Below are 18,381 nucleotides of genomic sequence, written 5' to 3'. Positions count from 1 at the left end.
AAAATTTATAGACTGAACTTATAGGTTCAATTATTGTTTTATTTCATAAAAAAGAATACAAAAATAGACATCAAAATAATATATAATAAAGCAACTAAAAGTAGTTCCACACTTTTCCCAGCAATAAAATTGGGATTTGTTTTAAAGGCACAACTTTAAAAGCACTTCCAAAAATGTCCTCACAAAGAAGTTAATTATATTAACTACACAGGAAGTTTTTTACTTCAGTTTTTTCATATTATAATGCGTAATTTTTGTTTTCTTTTTGCAAATAGTTTAAAAAAAGAGTAAGAATAAACAGAATGGTAAAAATTATTCAAAAAATGCTAAATCCATTATAGAAAAATCGATAATTTTTTCAAACAAGCGTTAGAATGCATTAAAAATCATAAAAAATATAAAAATTATTATAAATTAATGTTTCTTGAAGCTCGAGGTCTTTATAAATATTTATATAAAAGGTCGACCAAAAATCAAATAAAAAACGAATAAATAAAAATTATTTATTTGGGAAAATATCACACAATTTTTTAATTCACATTCAAAAAAAAAACTCTGAATTCGGATCACACCGTAAGAAGTGATGCAAATTTATTGCAACGGCTGTTGAAACGGTGGATATTCGTTCAATGACCAGTTCCTATTACAGTCATCGCTTCTCCGCCAATTTTGCACCACTTCCGGACCCAAAAAGAACATTTTCACTTCTTTTTTGGCGACGCCTTTTTGCAGCATTATTAAGATATTAATTTATGAAAGAATAGTTTTAATACCAATTACTATTTTTTAATTAAGATGACTAAACCAGACTAAACAATATAATAAGGGAGCTTTATAGCCTGTTTCTGTATGTCGAATGAGCTCTGTGGATCGACTAAAATGGAAACAAACAGCTGAATTTATAACCAAACCAGTATGGAAAGTCTAAAGTCGGGCGGGGCCGACTATATTATACCCTGCACCACTTTGTAAATCTAAATTTTCGATACCATATCACATCCGTCAAATATGTTGGGGGCCATATATAAAGGCTTGTCCCAAATACATACATTTAAATATCACTCGATCTGGACAGAATTTGATAGACTTCTACTAAATCTATAGACTCAAAACTTAAGTCGGCTAATGCTCTAGGGTGGAACACAATGTTAGTAAAAAAATATGGGAAACGTTTAAATCTGAAGCAATTTAAAAGAAACTTCAAAAAATTTTATTTATGATTTATCGCTCGATATATATGTATTAGAAGTTTAGGAAAATTAGAGTCATTTTTACAACTTTTGGACTAAGAAGTGGTGATTTTACAGCAAAATGTTGGTATTTTGACCATTTTTGTCGAAATCAGAAAAACACATATATGGGAGCTATATCTAAATCTGAACCGATTTCAACCAAATTTGGCACGCATAGCTACAATGCTAATTCTACTCCCTGTGTAAAATTTCAACTAAATCGGAGTTAAAAATTGGCCTCTGTGGTCATATGAGTGTAAATCGGGCGAAAGATATATATGGGAGCTATATCTAAATCTGAACCGATTTCAACCAAATTTGGCACGCATAGCTACAATGCTAATTCTACTCCCTGTGCAAAATTTCAACTAAATCGGAGCAAAAAATTGGGCTCTGTGGTCATATGAGTGTAAATCGGCCGAAAGCTATATATTGGAGCTATATCTAAATCTGCACCGATTTCAACCAAAATTTCGCACACATAGCTACAATGCTAATTCTACTCCCTCTGTAAATTTTCAACTAAATCGGAGTACAAAATTGGCCTCTGTGGTCATATGAGTGTAAATCGGGCGAAAGATATATATGGGAGCTATATCTAAATCTGAACCGATTTCAACCAAATTTGGCACGCATAGCTACAATGCTAATTCTACTCCCTGTGCAAAACTTCAACCAAATTGGGCTAAAACTCTGGTTTCTGGGACCGTATTAGTCCATATCGGGCGAAAGATATATATGGGAGCTATATCTAAATCTGAACCGATTTCAATAAAATTTGGCACACTTGACTATAGTACTAATTGTTCTTCTTGTGCAAAATTTTAAGCAAATTAGGGTAAAACTCTGGCTTCTGGGGCCATATAAGTCCATATCGGGCGAAATATATATATATGGGAGCTATATCTAAATCTGAACCGATTTCTTCCCAAATCAATAGGGATCTATTCTGAACCAAAACACATACTTGTGCCAAATTTTAAGTCGATTGGACTAAAACTGCGACCTAGACTTTGATTACAAAAATGTGTTCACGGACAGACGGACATGGCTATATCGACTCAGGAGCCCACCCTAAGCGTTTTTGCCAAAGACACCAAGTGTCTATCTCGTCTCCTTCTGGGTGTTGCAAACATATGCACTAACTTATAATACCCTGTTCCACAGTGTGGAGCAGGGTATAAAAACAGCTGTTTCTATGCATTTCAGTCGATCGATTGAACTCGTTCGACATACAGAAACAGGCTGTTAGTTATTCAACTAAACCATAAGTTCAATCACAGCTCTATTTCATAAATATCAGACTTCAAACATTGCCATCGGCAACTGCTACCACAACCCAAGTAATTCGATTGTGCATCAAAGTCTTTAGCGGAACTTTGTGCGGTTGTATATACTTTTTTAATTTTTATAAAAATGTAAAATCGTAAATAGGTTTTCAAATTCTGGGGGGGCTAAATTTTTTCTGGGGGTCTAAGCCCCCTCCCCAGAGGCCTTCCTACGCTTATGGTGGTACAACTTCTCAATAGTGACGGCGCTTTTCCGACGAGTTTTGGATGTCGTATACAATTGTTTTCGGGGATTCTAAGAAGTTCCGTCAAATTAAAAAAATGTTGGCAGGGTCGTATTAACATATGTAAATTCTTGCAGGATATTTCGTCAAGTTGTTAAAAATAATCGAATTTAATGATAATTTTAATAATATTGAAGATTTGTCTCCGAATATTTAGGACAAATTGACCTCAGTTTAATAGAGTTGGCTTTTATCTAAAGATGCTCATTTTAAAGTCAAATCTTGTATCAAAACAGCACTAAGGACAAAATTCCTTTACTGAAGGTTTTATCGAGTTTTGATCAAGGATAAAAACTTCGTATCTGTACAAATCAAAACTTGCGTATTATTTATTTTTACATTTTAATCCCGGAAACATCTTTCCAAAAATTCAAGATTGGATCCCCAACTTGTGATCCAGAAGTAGTGCAAATTTGGATTGTCTCCAATGAATTGTGCATCGACTTGCCAGAGAACGGAAAAAATTCACAATTTCAACTTTTGCAACATTTCTATCATTTTTTAAACCTTTGTTTTCTTACTATCTAATTTCTATAATTTGGATTTCAAGCACAATAAATCTCTGTACTCAAGACAATATTGGTTTTAGTCTAGAAATAAGTATGCTCCTTTCATAATAATCACAAAAATGCTAATGCTTGCAAGAAATAATTATTAAGATATTAAATAATTAAAAAAATTTTTTAATAATATTTTTTGTTTCTTTGTAGGTCACTTTCACATCCAGCTGATATACTACATGTAAGTGGAAAATCTATATTTTTTAATTAATTTATCATAACTATAAAAAGAACATATGTTCAAACAATATCAATTATTGTTTTCTCTTATCTGCTTGTTGACATTGTTGCCTGCCTATAAATACTGTAGTGGAGAAAATTCTATTTACTGTGCATATTGTAGTACCAGAGACTTTACACTGATGTATATAAATTTGGATTTTGAACTATTTGAAGTCTTTGAATATTTCTCTTTAGCAATTTTACTCCACCTCCATATGAGCAATTGGATAAATAGAAATTAATTACCATCAGCTCTTAAATCATAACCAATTATGGAAATGTGCCCCTTAGTTCATATGAGCTGTACAATCTACCAAAAGAGGGGTGGTTGATCTCTGTATGATGATCTTCATATTTGTTTGTGGTTTTTGTTGTTGTTGCTGAAAAGTCTTCTTAATTTTTTTTTTTGGTTCCATTGATATTCAAATAAAAATAAAATGTTCGACATGTGGGAGGGAATGGCATGGCTAGAAGTCGATACAAAATCCCAATAACAAGGTCTAGAAATGGAGATGAATGCACATTGCCACATTGTGAATTGAAGAGGATTTGTTGTAGACATTAGGTTGAAACGAATAATGGAAAATATTATATGCATATTAAAAAAAAATATTTCTATATATTTTTTTGTGGAATATTTAAAACATAAGACAAAGTTTTTATTTGTATATTCAAAAAAATAATTGGTTTTAGAAGGAATCCAGGATAAAATCTAGGTTCCATAAAACTGAAATTATACTACAGATCAGACATTATTTTTATATCCTCCACCGAAATATTGGTCTCGGACCCCATAAGGTACATACTTTCTTTGTCATTGTGAATAGCGATGTCCGTCCTTCTGTCTGTGAAATCACGCTAAATTCCGAACGAAACAAACTATCGACTTGAAACTTGGTACAAGTAGTTGTCATTAAAGTACGAAATATTTCGTACTTTTTACGAAGTTCTTCCAAAAAATTCGTACTTTTTATGAAAATGTTTCGTACTTTTTATGAAACAATTTCGTTCTTTTTATGAAAATGTTTCGTACTTTTTATTAAAAACGTTCGTACTTTTTTTGAAAAATGTTTGAACCTTTAGAAAAAAATTATAGTCCAAAGTGCATTTGGTTGTAGTAACAAGTTTGGAAAATGTCATCACTACTTTACATTTTAAGTTCTTGTATATTTTTTAGTTCTATTGCTTCATTTTTATTCATAGCATCCTATCACCCAAATGAAAAGTAGCATAGACATGCATAAAAAATAGAATAAACGAATACACTCAATCACATTATCGAAGACAATTTTATGTCGCGAACGGAAATTTTACAACTTCAATGAGACTTCTTCGTTATTTCAAAGAAAATGTTTCGTACTTTTTATGAACAAATTTTAACACATAATGTTTCGTAAAATATTCATAAATTCGTAAAAACTTCTTCACAAAAATCATAAATTTTGAAGAAAGTTTCGTTAAAAGTACGAACTTTTTACGAAGAGAAGTTAATGTAGAATATTTTGTAGACGTTTCGTACATTCGTAAAATAGTCTTCGTAAAATTTACGAAAATCAATGAAAATTTCGTTGTTTTAATGAAGAAGTTACGAAGAACAGTTAATGAAGAATTCTTCGTAAAATTAACGAAGAGAATTCTTTCGGTGTAGGTCGAATCGTATTACCATACCGCTAAACAGAAAAAAAAATTTTAGTTAAACTAACTCTAATTTCAACTTATTGCAGCTTAATGCAAAAAAAAATTGTGTAGTTAAATTTTATTATTTTTTGCAAAAATTTTGACGGATTAATTAAATTTTACTCTTTAAAGTATATCTCAAATATTTTATGAACTATACGTGAGTATAAAGTTCAATGACCGTACACATTCGTTTAATATGAACTAAAGCTGAAGAAAATTTTCATACGATTCCCAAAAATAGTAAGAACGAACTACTGTATGATTTAAATGGTCATATTTAGTGCCAATAATGTTATTCTTTACATTTAGTATTTTTTTTTTTTTTGAGAGGATGTACTTTTGTGAATTGCACTTAAAAAGTACACCACGGAATTAAAATTAAAAAGTAAAAACTAGTCTTTAATATTGTGTAAATATTTGTTCCTAAAATGTATGTTACTTAATCATTTAATCAAACCAAACAAAGCACCTGATTATGACCTGATTACTCCCACAGTCCTGAAGGAATTACCCAATGAAGCAATAGATCTCTTCACGTTTATTTATAATGCCTGCTTAACCCATTGCTACGTAAACCTACAATGGAAGCTTGCCAAAAAAATCATCCAAAAGCCTGGAAAAGCATCAAATAACATAAAGTCCTATCGCCCTATAAGTATATTACCGATACTTTCTAAAGTTCTGGAAATATTATTTCTAAATAGACTAATGTCAGTAATTGGCAATAAAAAAACTCATACCCGATCACCAATTTAGTTTTATGAAAAAAAAAAAACACGGTACTATTGAACAAATTCATCGTCTGGTAGAAACAATACATACACACAAAATAATATCATCATTTTTTACCTTACAATAAATTGTTGTTGAAGTAAATGTTTAAGTTCAACACAATTTTTTTATAAAACCAAATTGATTGTTAATTTTGGTTAATTAAAAAATTTGTTAAATTAGCTGAATAAACCACCCAAAAAAACTGTATGCCAATTGAACCAGTAAACATATTTGTTAGAATGTGTAATTTTTTTAACCAACAAATATTCCTTTTAGTAGTTGATTTTAATTTCGAATACTGCTTCAACAAAATAATTAGTTAATTTAACAATGGCGACTGAAACTAATTTACAATCTTCTCTAGTTGAATATTTTATTAAATTTTCGGGTTTATTTAAACAAAATTGCACAATTAATCTTTTATTGGAAAATTTGTTCTAAATATTTAAAGCAAATTGTAATATGAAAATCGAGGATACTTTGAAACAATAAAATTTTGTTATGTCTGTCATTTTATTTAATTTAATTTTGTGTTCTGTTGAGAAAAATAGTTGCGGATTTTTCTTCTAACGTTTTAATTTATAATTGAAGTATACCATATATACTGAAATATACAATCATAAGCTACGTTTACGATCTACATCTTAAAAGCATTATTGGAGTTGAGAATGATTGACAGCAAGCACTGTTCTTTTTTGTATTTATGTCTCACATAAGACACAAATTGAGGCTTTGAACATCCCTTCCAAATCGTGCGAAAATTTTTGGAGTATATGTAAACCTACATTATTTCCGTTTCCAAGAGCTTTATATGGTAGGCCGTTAGTAAGAGAGGGTCCCGACAAACGTTCTTTTTTTTTGTGACAAAATTTCTTTATATCGGCTTGTGTGTGCCCAGCAATGTGGCCTATACTGGACACGGACGAAGAAGACTGTTTTTCATATGTTTTGGTGTAAAAATTATATGTTTGGAACTCAAATTTTTTAACACAATATTTTTAAGTGCAAGCATATAATGTTCATAAACTAGCATAACATGTTTGGGACATATATGTTAATATGTTAGAACATATTATGTTTGGGACATAAAATGTTTGTAAATATAATATGCTTAGATGCAAACATATATTAATTTCGAAATAGCCTATAAACATATATGTGTTTAGAAAGAGATACCTAGAGAGTATGCTGCAAGTAAATTAATGGAATTGGCGCATTAAAAATATATCCACACAAAGAAAATTTCATTAAAATTTTTTTCTACCAGTGTATGCCCTAAGGTGAAACATAATATGTTTGAACAATACAAACATTATTTTGTTTGGACCAATCGTGAAAATATATATGCTTGAAGCAAAATGTGTTTGGGGTATATGTTAGGTTAGGTTAGGTGCACTGAAAAAAATATTGTCGTGAGGTCAAAGATTTCATGTCTTTAAAATACGAATGCAAATTTTGCTTAGCATAGAAGACGCATTTCTCTAGTATAAAGTTTTTTTCCTTGACCAAAGGTCGATAAACTTTTCAATGAAGTCGTATTGTCCTTATAATTAAGTGATTTGATTTAAAAATGGATATCATAACATGAAAGAAAAAATGTTTGGGCTAAGGTCAACTTGACTTTAATAATTTAGAAAAAATCTTTAAATTTAATGAAATTGTCTTTAAATTTGTTGTCTTTTTGCATCTTGACTACAAAGCAAAAAATCGTTCAAATATAGAACATGTTTTTCAACACTTTATTTTAAACACGTTTTTTACTTGAAACCAGGGCTGTGGAGTCGAGCCAATTTTGCTCGACTCCGACTCCGACTCCAGCATTTTTCATCAGCTCGACTCCGACTCCGGAGTCGACTTCGGGTAATATAACTAAATCTCATTTTTGTACCACTAATTTGTAGTTCTATTGAGGGGGTATATATGGGATATATATATGGATCGATATAAAGTATCGTATTTATTTTTGTGTCAAGAAATGTCTTAATTTCGCATTTATACCAATTAAACTCTTTATTTCAAATTTAGGGCAATGTTTAATAAATAAAATAATGATATAAATACCCATCATAATATGAGAAGATACCGACAGTATATGTATTTGTGGACGAAAATTATTATAAAGGGTTATATTCCCATATGCATGAATTTGAATCTGAATCGATTTAGACAAAATTGTATATACTTCTAGAAAATCTCTGTACCTAAAATTTAAATCTAACGTTATGGGACGTAACACAATTATAGCAAAAAATAAAAATGCAAAGAAAGTCTAAAGTCGGGCGGGCCGATTGTAACATACTCTGCACAACTTTGTATTTAGATCTACATTTTGATAAAATCTGAAATCAGACTTCTACAAAATCTCGTGCAATATTTGGGAAACATTCATAATTTTTTATATAGCAAAATTTGAGTCACTTTTACCAGTTTTCGACTTAGCAGTGAGTATCAGTTTATCAGTTCTCAAAAAATTTGAGATATTTTGCTATATAAATAAAATTTTGACAAATTGTTTTATAGAAATAAAATTTTGAAAAAAATATAAATAGAAATTTTGGAAAAATTTTTGTGTAGTAAATAAAAGTTTGCAAAATTTTCTATAGAAACAAAATTTGAACTAAATTCTCTATATAAATAAATGTTTGAGAAATTTTTCTATACAAAAAAAAAAATTTACCAAATTTTCTATAAAAAAACTATAGTAAACAAATTTTGACAAAATTTTCTATAGAAATAAAATTTTGAAAAAAATATCAATAGAAAGTTTTGGAAAATTTTTTGTGTAGTAAATAAAATTTTGCAAAATTTTCTAAAGAAATAAAATGCTGCAAAATTTTCTATAGAAAGAAAATTTAGACTAAATTTTCTATAAAAATAAAATGTTGACTAAATTTTCTATCGACATAAAATGTTGTATAAATTTTGTATAAAAAAATCTATAGTAACAAAATTTTGGCACAATTTTCTATAGAAAAAAATTTGAAAAAATTATTAATAGAAATTTTGGAAAATTTTTTGTGTAAATAAAATTTTGCACAATTTTCTATAGAAGCAAAATTTTGGCTAAATTTTCTATAGAAAAAATTTTTCACAAAATTTTCTACATAAAAATATTTTTATACCCACCACCATAGAATGGTGACAGGGGTATAATAAGTTTGTCATGTCGAAGATGAGCTAGATCCGTTGGGGTCTTGGGCTTATAAAAACCGTAGTTTTTATCCAATTTGCCAGAAATTGGAAACCTAGAGGTATTCTAGGGCTATAAGGAGGAGTGCTGAAAATGGTGATTATCGGACCATGTTTTAATATAGCTCCCATATAGACAGAACTCCCGATTTTATTTCTTGAGCTTCTAGAATCCGTAGTTTTTATCCAATTTGTCTGAAATTGGAAATCTAGAGGTATTATAGGACCATTACAAGGCGTGCCGAAGATGGTCATTATCGGACGACGTTTTGATATAGCCCCCTTTTAGACCGATGTTACGAGTTTACTTCTTGGACTTCTACAATCCGTAGTTTTTATCCAATTTGCCTGAAATTGAAAATCTGGAGGTATTCTAGGACCATTAAGAGGTGTGCCGAATATATTGTGTATCGGTCCAGTTTTTGATATAGTCCCCTTATAAACCGGCCCTCCGTTTTGGGGTCTATATACTAGAACTACAATAGATGTGCTGAATACTGTACGTATCCTTCCATGTTTTTGGCGTAGCCCCATTAGTCCGATTGGACCAAAATAGACCCAAAAAATTATTGAAGTTGGTCCGATGGTCAGACCAAATGGAATTTTTCTGCAGAAATAACATTTGGACAAAAATTTCTATAGAAATAAAAATTTAACAAAATTTTCATAGAAATAAAATGTTTACAAATTTTTTATAGAAATAAAATTTTAACAAAATTTTGTATAGAAATAAGCTAATTAAAAAATTTTGGGATACAATATTATGCAAAAATTTTGTACAAATTTTAAGAAAAAATAAAATTTTGCGATAACTTTCTATAGAAAAAGATTTCTGCTAAATATGTAATAGAAATAAAATTTTGGCTAAATTTTTTACAGAAATTAAATTTTGGCTAAATTTTCAATAGAATTAAACTTTGGCTACATTTTCTATAGAAATTAAATTTTGGCTAAATTGAAATTTTGGCTAAAATGAAATCTATTGAAATAAAATTTGGACCAAATTTTCTATAGAAATAAAATATGGACAAAATTTTCGATAGAAATAGAATGAGGTCAAAATTTTATATAGAAATAAAATTTTGAAAAAATTTTCTTTCGAAGAAAAATTTTAGAAAAATTGTAACTTTTAAATTATATTAATTTAAATTAGAAAACTGGTCCCCTGGTACAAATTTTGGAAAAATTTGGTCCAAAATAAAAATTCGTTGTTGCAACGCTGGTAAGGCCTCCATATAGACCGATTTCAGATATTGAGGGTACAGAAGGTACATTTACCATAAATCTAAATTTGCCAGATATTACTTCTCGTAATCATAAAACAGTTGGTGTACTATAGATTTTAGATTTCAAATCAAGGTATTTTTCCTTAATTTTCTTGCACATTTACAGGATATGTTTATGATTCCTTTAAAACTCAAACAAAAATAGTTCTTATAAATCCGGAATCTGATAGGTAAAATCTTTGCATTTATTTTCGGGATGCGAACTGGTTAAACTGATCTGTCATCAAACCCCCATGAAATTTTCTAAGGAAATAAGTATATTTGATTCATGGTGGTGGATATTTATGATTCGGCCCGGACGAACTTATTGATGTATATACTTGTTTTATTTTTTTTCTATAGAAATAAATGTTGACATAGTTTTCTATAGAAAAAAATATTTCTATAGTAATAATATTTCGAATAATTTTTTTATAGAAATTAAATTTTGACAAAACATTCCATACAAATACAATAGTGACAAAATTTTCTATAAAAAACAGTTTTGACAATTTTTTCTGTCATACGTGTGTAGGTATATAGCCTTAAAATAAAATTAAAAACAATAAATTCGCATTATTGTTCGAATTATTTCAAATAAATTGATATGGGGATTCAAATGGATCGATCCAGCACATTTGCTAGTCTAACATTCTAGGAAACATAAAATGATAGCCGTAATTGGAAGTTGATTTTCATTTCCAATCATGGTGTACATTGATCGAATGCATAACGCATTGGAAACTAATTTGCGTAAAAACTTTTTTAGTTACAAAAATGTGAAGTGTTTTAAAAAATTTGGTTTAGCCGGAGTCGAGCAAAATTTTTACGACTCCGACTCCAGCCAAATCTTCAGACTCCGACTCCAAGACTCCGACTCCGACTCCACAGCCCTGCTTGAAACACAGCATAATTTCTACTAGAAGTCGAGTCTTAATTTGGAAAATAAAGTCGTCGTTAACTTGTTTTAAAAGGACTTTGATAGCATATGAAGAAAAAAAGCTGAAAAAGCGAAAAATTAAAATTTGCTTCCTAGAAGCAAGTACACAAAACCTAAATTTAAAAGAGAATTGTGTCTTAAAAGTATCCTTACTTGTATTCTCCGCTTCTTTGGCTCGGAATCAATACCAAATTTTTTAAAGTAAAGACAAAATCTTTGGAACCGGGTATGCTTTTTTTTCAGTGTGGCAGCCCGATGTATCAGGCTCACTTAGACTATTCAGTCCATTATGATACCACATTGGGGTATATGTTACAGAAGCGATTTTTTGAGAGTGTATGCGTCGATGCCTATAGCTATAGTTGTGTATTGATGCCAATAAGAGCTACATGGCTCAGTGAATAGTGTGTTTGGTTACAAAATGGACGAAAGGTAAAATGTGAAAATTTATAAAATCGAATAATTTCTTCTATATTGTTTGTATTGCAGAAAAAGTGCTGAGACCTAAAAAAGTACTTAGTTTTATGAAAATGTTTTAACATCCCGTAAAATAGTCAACGTTTATAACAATATGTCTATACTTTTTTCCAAACAAACTTTCTTACAGCGAAAAGGAAAAGATAAAGCATGGTTATATGTCTAAAATTTCGCCTGGTAATTCCTTTTTTCACACGCGAAAGTCGTTTTTAATCTCAACTTTTCAATTGAGTGTGGAGTAAATGTATGTACGTCATTGTTTGTAGATTTTAAAGTAAATAAATTGATTGCGAATATATCGTTTTATTGGTGGTCAAGTATAAATATATTTAGTAAATATTTCGAAATATTTTAAATCTGCATAACAGAAACAATATTTTGTTTTTGCAGAAGTATTCGAGATCATATGTTAGGTTATAATTTGTTGTAATGTGAGTATGTTACTCCAAGATCCTTTAGGCTATTCAATCCATTGTGATATAATGAATTATTGGACAATTATGCACTTATAAGGGACCTCCTTTTTATAACCAATTCCAAAAGGTGTGCAACACTATAATATTATTACAGAAACAAATTTTTAAGAAAATTTATTTAACTTTTTTACAGAACCCAAAGTCTTTGGCGGTATTACAAGATTCTAAGTTGTCTTTACAAAGCGACAAATACTCCATCCCTGTTTAATGTGGTTCGTTGATTCTGAGGTTCCAATATGATGGAAATATGATTTGGATATTATTGCATTTTATTTTATGTAACATATTTGTATATTTGTTGTTTTCAAAATAGAATAAAACAAATCAACAGAGCAATTTATTGCTTTAAAAAATACAGTTGCTGAATATTTTATCAACAAGATTCGTATTTGGATATTGTAAATTTCAACTATTTGAGTAGTTAAAAATTTGCCATTTAAAATTTAAAAAAAAATGGGAATTAACAAAACATATCGATGTCTCCATTCCAAAGAACGCCAACTCTAAAAACTGATTTTTACAGGAAACAAGTTCAAAGTTTGTTTTGGAATTTCTCAAAAACCGTATATGATATAAATTCACTTTTTCGGTCTTAAAATCATGTTTATTGTAGATTTTTTTTAGTATGTACGAATTCCAAATAGTGATAATAGAACACGATGACAAATCATGAAAACTTCAAAAGATTGAATAGAAAGGCTTCACAAAACTTATTCACATACTTTCACATGTCTGATATACAAAAGAAATAAACTTATGTAAATATGGCAACACCACTGGGTTTTGCCATTTAATATAATATTTATTTACTAATATAAGAATAATGTTAAATATCGATGAGATAGATCGCATTAATAAAGAGTAACAAAAAAATTTAATGTTGGTCAATTTTTTAGTGTACCCTTCACAATAAAACAAAATTACACTAATCTTATCCGTCTGATTACTCAAAAATTTGTAATGCAACAAAAAATCAGTTACCTTTTTCTTATTTCTCTTTTAAACAAACAATCACTCAAAAAAGTTAACTTGTATCCAAAAGTCTTGGCCTTCACTTAAGGATTTATTAGTATTGGTTGAGAGCCAAAACCGACACTTCATTGAAAAAAAAAACATTTTGAAGGTTCAATCCAATTTGTAATTTAAGTTCTGTAAAATCTCGTTTATTGAAGTTTCCTTTTGGGATAAATAAACAATGCTATTACAGATAATTGCTAGTCTAAAAATCCGAATTTCAAAGTATACCTCAAAGTAAACAATAGATCAATGTTGAGTTTTTGAAAGCAAAGAAAAACTCCTCTATTCTTTCTTTGTTAAAAAAAATGTTCACCACACACTTCAACACTGCATTTAAAATATTAAACATTTTATAAATAAAATGGAACATTTAAATTTAAGAAAAATTAGAAAGGCAAAATATTAACATGGTTCAATAAACATGTGTTACGTCTGTGTCTTTAAAAATAAAAATAATTTAGGTTACATTATACATTCATTTTTACCCTTTTCCTTTAACATCTCCGCTTACTACTTTTTCCATTAAAATTCGGAAACACCCTTATGTCCAAATGCTTATATAGAAAAATTAAATAGCTTCGTATAAAGAGACAGAAAACAATACTAGTCATTGTACGAATCATTTATTCAACGAGCTTAAATGCATTTCTTTAATTTCAAGTGAAGAGATTCACATAAATTGTTTTAAAAACACATAATATTTCATATTTCAATTATAGCCATGTGCTGAATGATTCCTCGAGAGCGAAAGAAAATGAGGAATCCAAAAAAAAAAAAACACTGTCATATTTAGAGGTCTATTAATATTGAGTTCATTCCATGTTCTGTGTTATTTCTTGAAACTAAGAAATAAAATTATTACAAATTATAAATAAAAAATTAAAAATTTAATAAATTCATGTTTCTTCAAGCTCGAGGTCAAGAACTAATAATTAAAAATTTATCATTAAAAATCCAAAAATTATGGGAAATAGCTTGGCTTTGACTTCAGATTGTTTATAAATTTGACCCACAATGGATAATACTGATGATATTCTTATATGTCCTATGTACACTAAAAAAAAAGCATGCCCGGTTCCAAAGATTTTGTCTTTCCTTTGAAAAATTTGGTATTGATTCCGAGCCAAAGAAGCGGAGAATACAAGTAAGGATACTTTTAAGACACAATTCTCTTTTAAATTTGGGTTTTGTGTACTTGATTCTAGGAAGCAAATTTTATTTTTTTGTTTTTTTCAGCTTTTTTTTCATATGCTATCAAAGACCTTTAAAAACGAGTTAACGACAACTTTATTTTCCAAATTAAGACTCCACTTCCAGTAGAAATTATGCTATGTTTCAAGTAAAAAACTTCTTTAAAATAAAGTTTTGAAAAACATGTCCTATATTTAATCTTAATTTTAATTCAATAAAAATATATTAATAACACTACAATAATAATTTACTATAATTTATAAGATGTAATCTTGTTGTACTGGAAATGATATTTAATAAATAAATGAAATGAAATGAAAATTTGAACGATTTTTTGCTTTATAGTCAAGATGCAAAAAGACAACAAATTTAAAGACAATTTCATTAAATTTAAAGAATTTTTCTAAATTATTAATGTCAACTTGACCTTTGCCCAAACATTTTTTCTTTCATGTTATGATACCCATTTTTAAGTGAAATCACTTAATTATAAGGACAACACGACTTCATTGAAAAGTTTATCGACATTTGGACAAGGAAAAAAACTTTATATTAGAGAAATGCGTCTTCTATGCTAAGCAAAATTTGCATTCGTATTTTAAAGACATGAAATCTTTCACCTCACGACAATATTTTTTTCAGTGTACAATACAACACTGAAGAAAGCAAAAAGCGGTTCCAAAAATTTTGTTTTTACACTAAATATTTTGGTATTTATTCCGAGCCAAAAAAGTGGAAAATTGAAGTAAGAACACATTTAAGACACAAATCTCTTTTAAATTTGATTTTTGCGTACACGATTCCAGGAAACAAATTTTAATTGGCTATAGTGCCATATAGTTTCTATTTTAGTTTATGGAATTTTTATGTTTTGAAAAATTTGTCTTAACTTTAATAATTTGTTTGCATATCTTATTTAAATAAACTTGAACTCCGTGTGGAACTAAAGACTTTTGCAATGGTTAGTTCCAACTTTTTACTTCAAAGTACGAAAATTTGTCTGACAAATGAACAAAATTAATTACGCCTAATAAATTTTCTTGCATTTGGCGAAAAATATTTACTTATTTTCGTAGTTGAGTTTAAAGTTTTCTGAAAATACCCTAAATTTTCTAAAATTCACCAATATTTTCCTTCCTAGTGGGTTTAGGTGTTTCTTCATGTGCTATCAAACTCATTTTTGCTTTGTAGTCAAGATACAAAAAGTCAAAAAATTCAAAAACGATTTCATTCATTTTAAGGATTTTTTTTAGGATTATTTAAGTCATGTTGACCTTAGTTAAATAAAATTTTCTTTAATGTAAAGATATCACTTAACTTAACTATAAGAAAAACATGACTGAAAAAAAATTATTGAAAAATGTATCGATTTTTGGGCAGGGAAAAAACTTTATATCAGAGAAGTAAGTCCTTTATGCTAAGCAAAATTAGCATTCGTATTTTAAAGACTTGAAATCTTTGGCGTCACGACAAAAAATTTTTTTTCAGTGTAAATTTGGCAAGAATTTCGTTCAAAGTGTAAGCAAATTTCCCTATTTTTCCAAAGTATGCGCAAATTCAACAGAGAGATGGACAACGTAAAAATAGAAACTTTTATATTGTTTTCAAAGAAGTTATATTTATTTCCATATATTTAGAAATATTTTGATCCATGCATAGAGTATGTATTGTCACATCAGAAAAGTTTTGAGGAGAAACTGCAATTTATAAAAAAATATGGGTACCTCATTTTCCTAACTATTTTTTCTAAAAATATCAATCAAATTTATTGTTATCATATTTTTCAATGATTCATGTTATCGAATTTAGGAATTCAGCCTCTTCGACGTATTCTCACAGTTTTTCCACTTCCAAGCAAATTATGCACAGGTTATGGCCACCCCATGTTTCGTTATAGCTGTCATTTAAGGGATATTTTTAATGCAAAAATTTGTATCTAACATTCCACCCAATTTGGTTTAAGAATAATATTATCCCCTACACCACAGTGGCTCCAGCTATATTTATTTGGTTAGCATATATTTAGCGAAAAATTGAAAAACTAAAAAAAAATGAAAAACTAAAAAATAAGATATCAACACTTTTTAATTTTGTTTATAGTAAGTAACGCAGTAGGCTGCCATTATATCGCCGTTTTTATATTCTGAAACAACAATTGGAAAATATTACCAATCATAATACCAATCAACGCCTGCTTGACTGGCATACCCAGTAGTATTTGACTCTTTTGACTTGTGAAGCGTAAACATTTCATTTGTATATTGATTTTACAATTGATTTTCATTGTTAACGATCGTTGAAGAGCTTTGGTGATGTCTTCTTTACATCAACTAAAAAAAATATCTGAATGAATAACAGATAGCCCGAGATACAAGGAAGAGCGAATCCGTTTAGCTGTCATGAACAGTACGAGTACAGTAGTAAACATCTAGAGTGCATCGACAATAACATGAAGAAATGTCTTGTTGATATCCTTAACTGCTAGTATACGAAAGAGATTGCTATAATTGGGGGGTCCAAATGGTGTGATGTGTTTTATCGATGACTACGAATATATTCTCCACTTTGTTTAATTGTCATAAATATAAATTCAACAATTAGTTTTAAACATATGGCAATGAATTTGTGTTAATTGTTTATCCTTAAATTAACATCATTTTTACACCCACCATCGGATGGTTATACCCCCATAACATGTTTGCTATTTGCCTGGAATCTGAATATTCGAGGCTATATTCAAAGAAAGTTCACTTGATGAAACCAAACTACCATAGTAACCTCTATTATGTTATTACAATAGGTGCACAAAGTACAATTGAAATGGAAATGGTTTAATTTTACATAAAGGGTGATACGGTCAAAATTTGGTCAATATAAACTTGACGTATTTCTTTCAATTTTGCATTTAGAAAAACCTCATTTGTGTGTGTAGAATGTTGCTCCTATTTTGGTTTTGGAATTCACTCTTCAGTTGTCAAAATGCCGTCCAAGCAAGAAGAGCAGCGTATCAAAATTTTGCTCGCGCATCGCGAAAATCCGAGCTACTCGCACGCAAAGCTGGCAAAATCGCTAAAAGTTGCCAAATCAACCGTTACAAATGTAATTAAAGTGTTTGGGTAACGTTTGTCGACAGCCAGGAAGTCTGGATAGGGGGTAAATCGAAAACCGGAAGCCGCTGAGACGACAAAGAGAGTTGCCGGTAGTTTCAAGCGAAACCCTAACCTCTCTCTCCGAGATGCCGCAACCGTGCATCGAGCCAAAAAACGAGCCGGACTATCGACTTACAAGAAGGTAGTGACTCCAAATCGCGATGATAAACAAAATACGACTGCCAAAGCGCGATCCCGGAGGCTGTACACGACGATGCTGACGAAGTTTGACTGCGTGGTAATGGACGACGAAACCTACGTCAAAGCCGACTACAAGCAGCTTCCGGGACAGGAGATTTATACGGCAAAAGGAAGGGGAAAGGTAGCAGATATTTTCAAGCACATAAAACTGTCAACGTTCGCAAAGAAATATCTGGTTTGGCAAGCCATCTGTACCTGTGGCCTGAAAAGCAGCATTTTTATAGCTTCCGGGACTGTCAACCAAGAAATTTACGTGAAAAAGTGTTTGAATAAACGTCTGCTGTCTTTCCTGAAGAAACACGGGTGTCCCGTACTGTTTTGGCCGGATTTGGCATCTTGCCATTACGGTAAAAAGGCCATGGAGTGGTACGCCGCCAACAACGTGCAAGTGGTTCCCAAGGACAAGAACCCTCCCAACACGCCAGAGCTCCGCCC

The 18,381-nt window shown here is 30.0% G+C and overlaps 1 long non-coding RNA gene across 1 annotated transcript in view; it reads left to right on the top strand.

Moving 5' to 3' along the window:
* LOC142241568 (uncharacterized) overlaps positions 1-18,381 on the top strand; it is a 337,909-nt gene that overhangs the window by 181,047 nt on the left and 138,481 nt on the right. The window contains exon 3 of the long non-coding RNA XR_012723699.1: positions 3,516-3,546. This is a non-coding gene — a long non-coding RNA (uncharacterized LOC142241568). The remainder of the gene's footprint in view (positions 1-3,515; positions 3,547-18,381) is intronic.

The sequence above is a fragment of the Haematobia irritans genome, chromosome 1 (assembly GCF_050003625.1).
Source record: "Haematobia irritans isolate KBUSLIRL chromosome 1, ASM5000362v1, whole genome shotgun sequence".
Classification (NCBI taxonomy): Eukaryota; Metazoa; Arthropoda; class Insecta; order Diptera; family Muscidae; genus Haematobia; species Haematobia irritans.
This window is presented reverse-complemented; position numbering and strand designations above follow the sequence as displayed.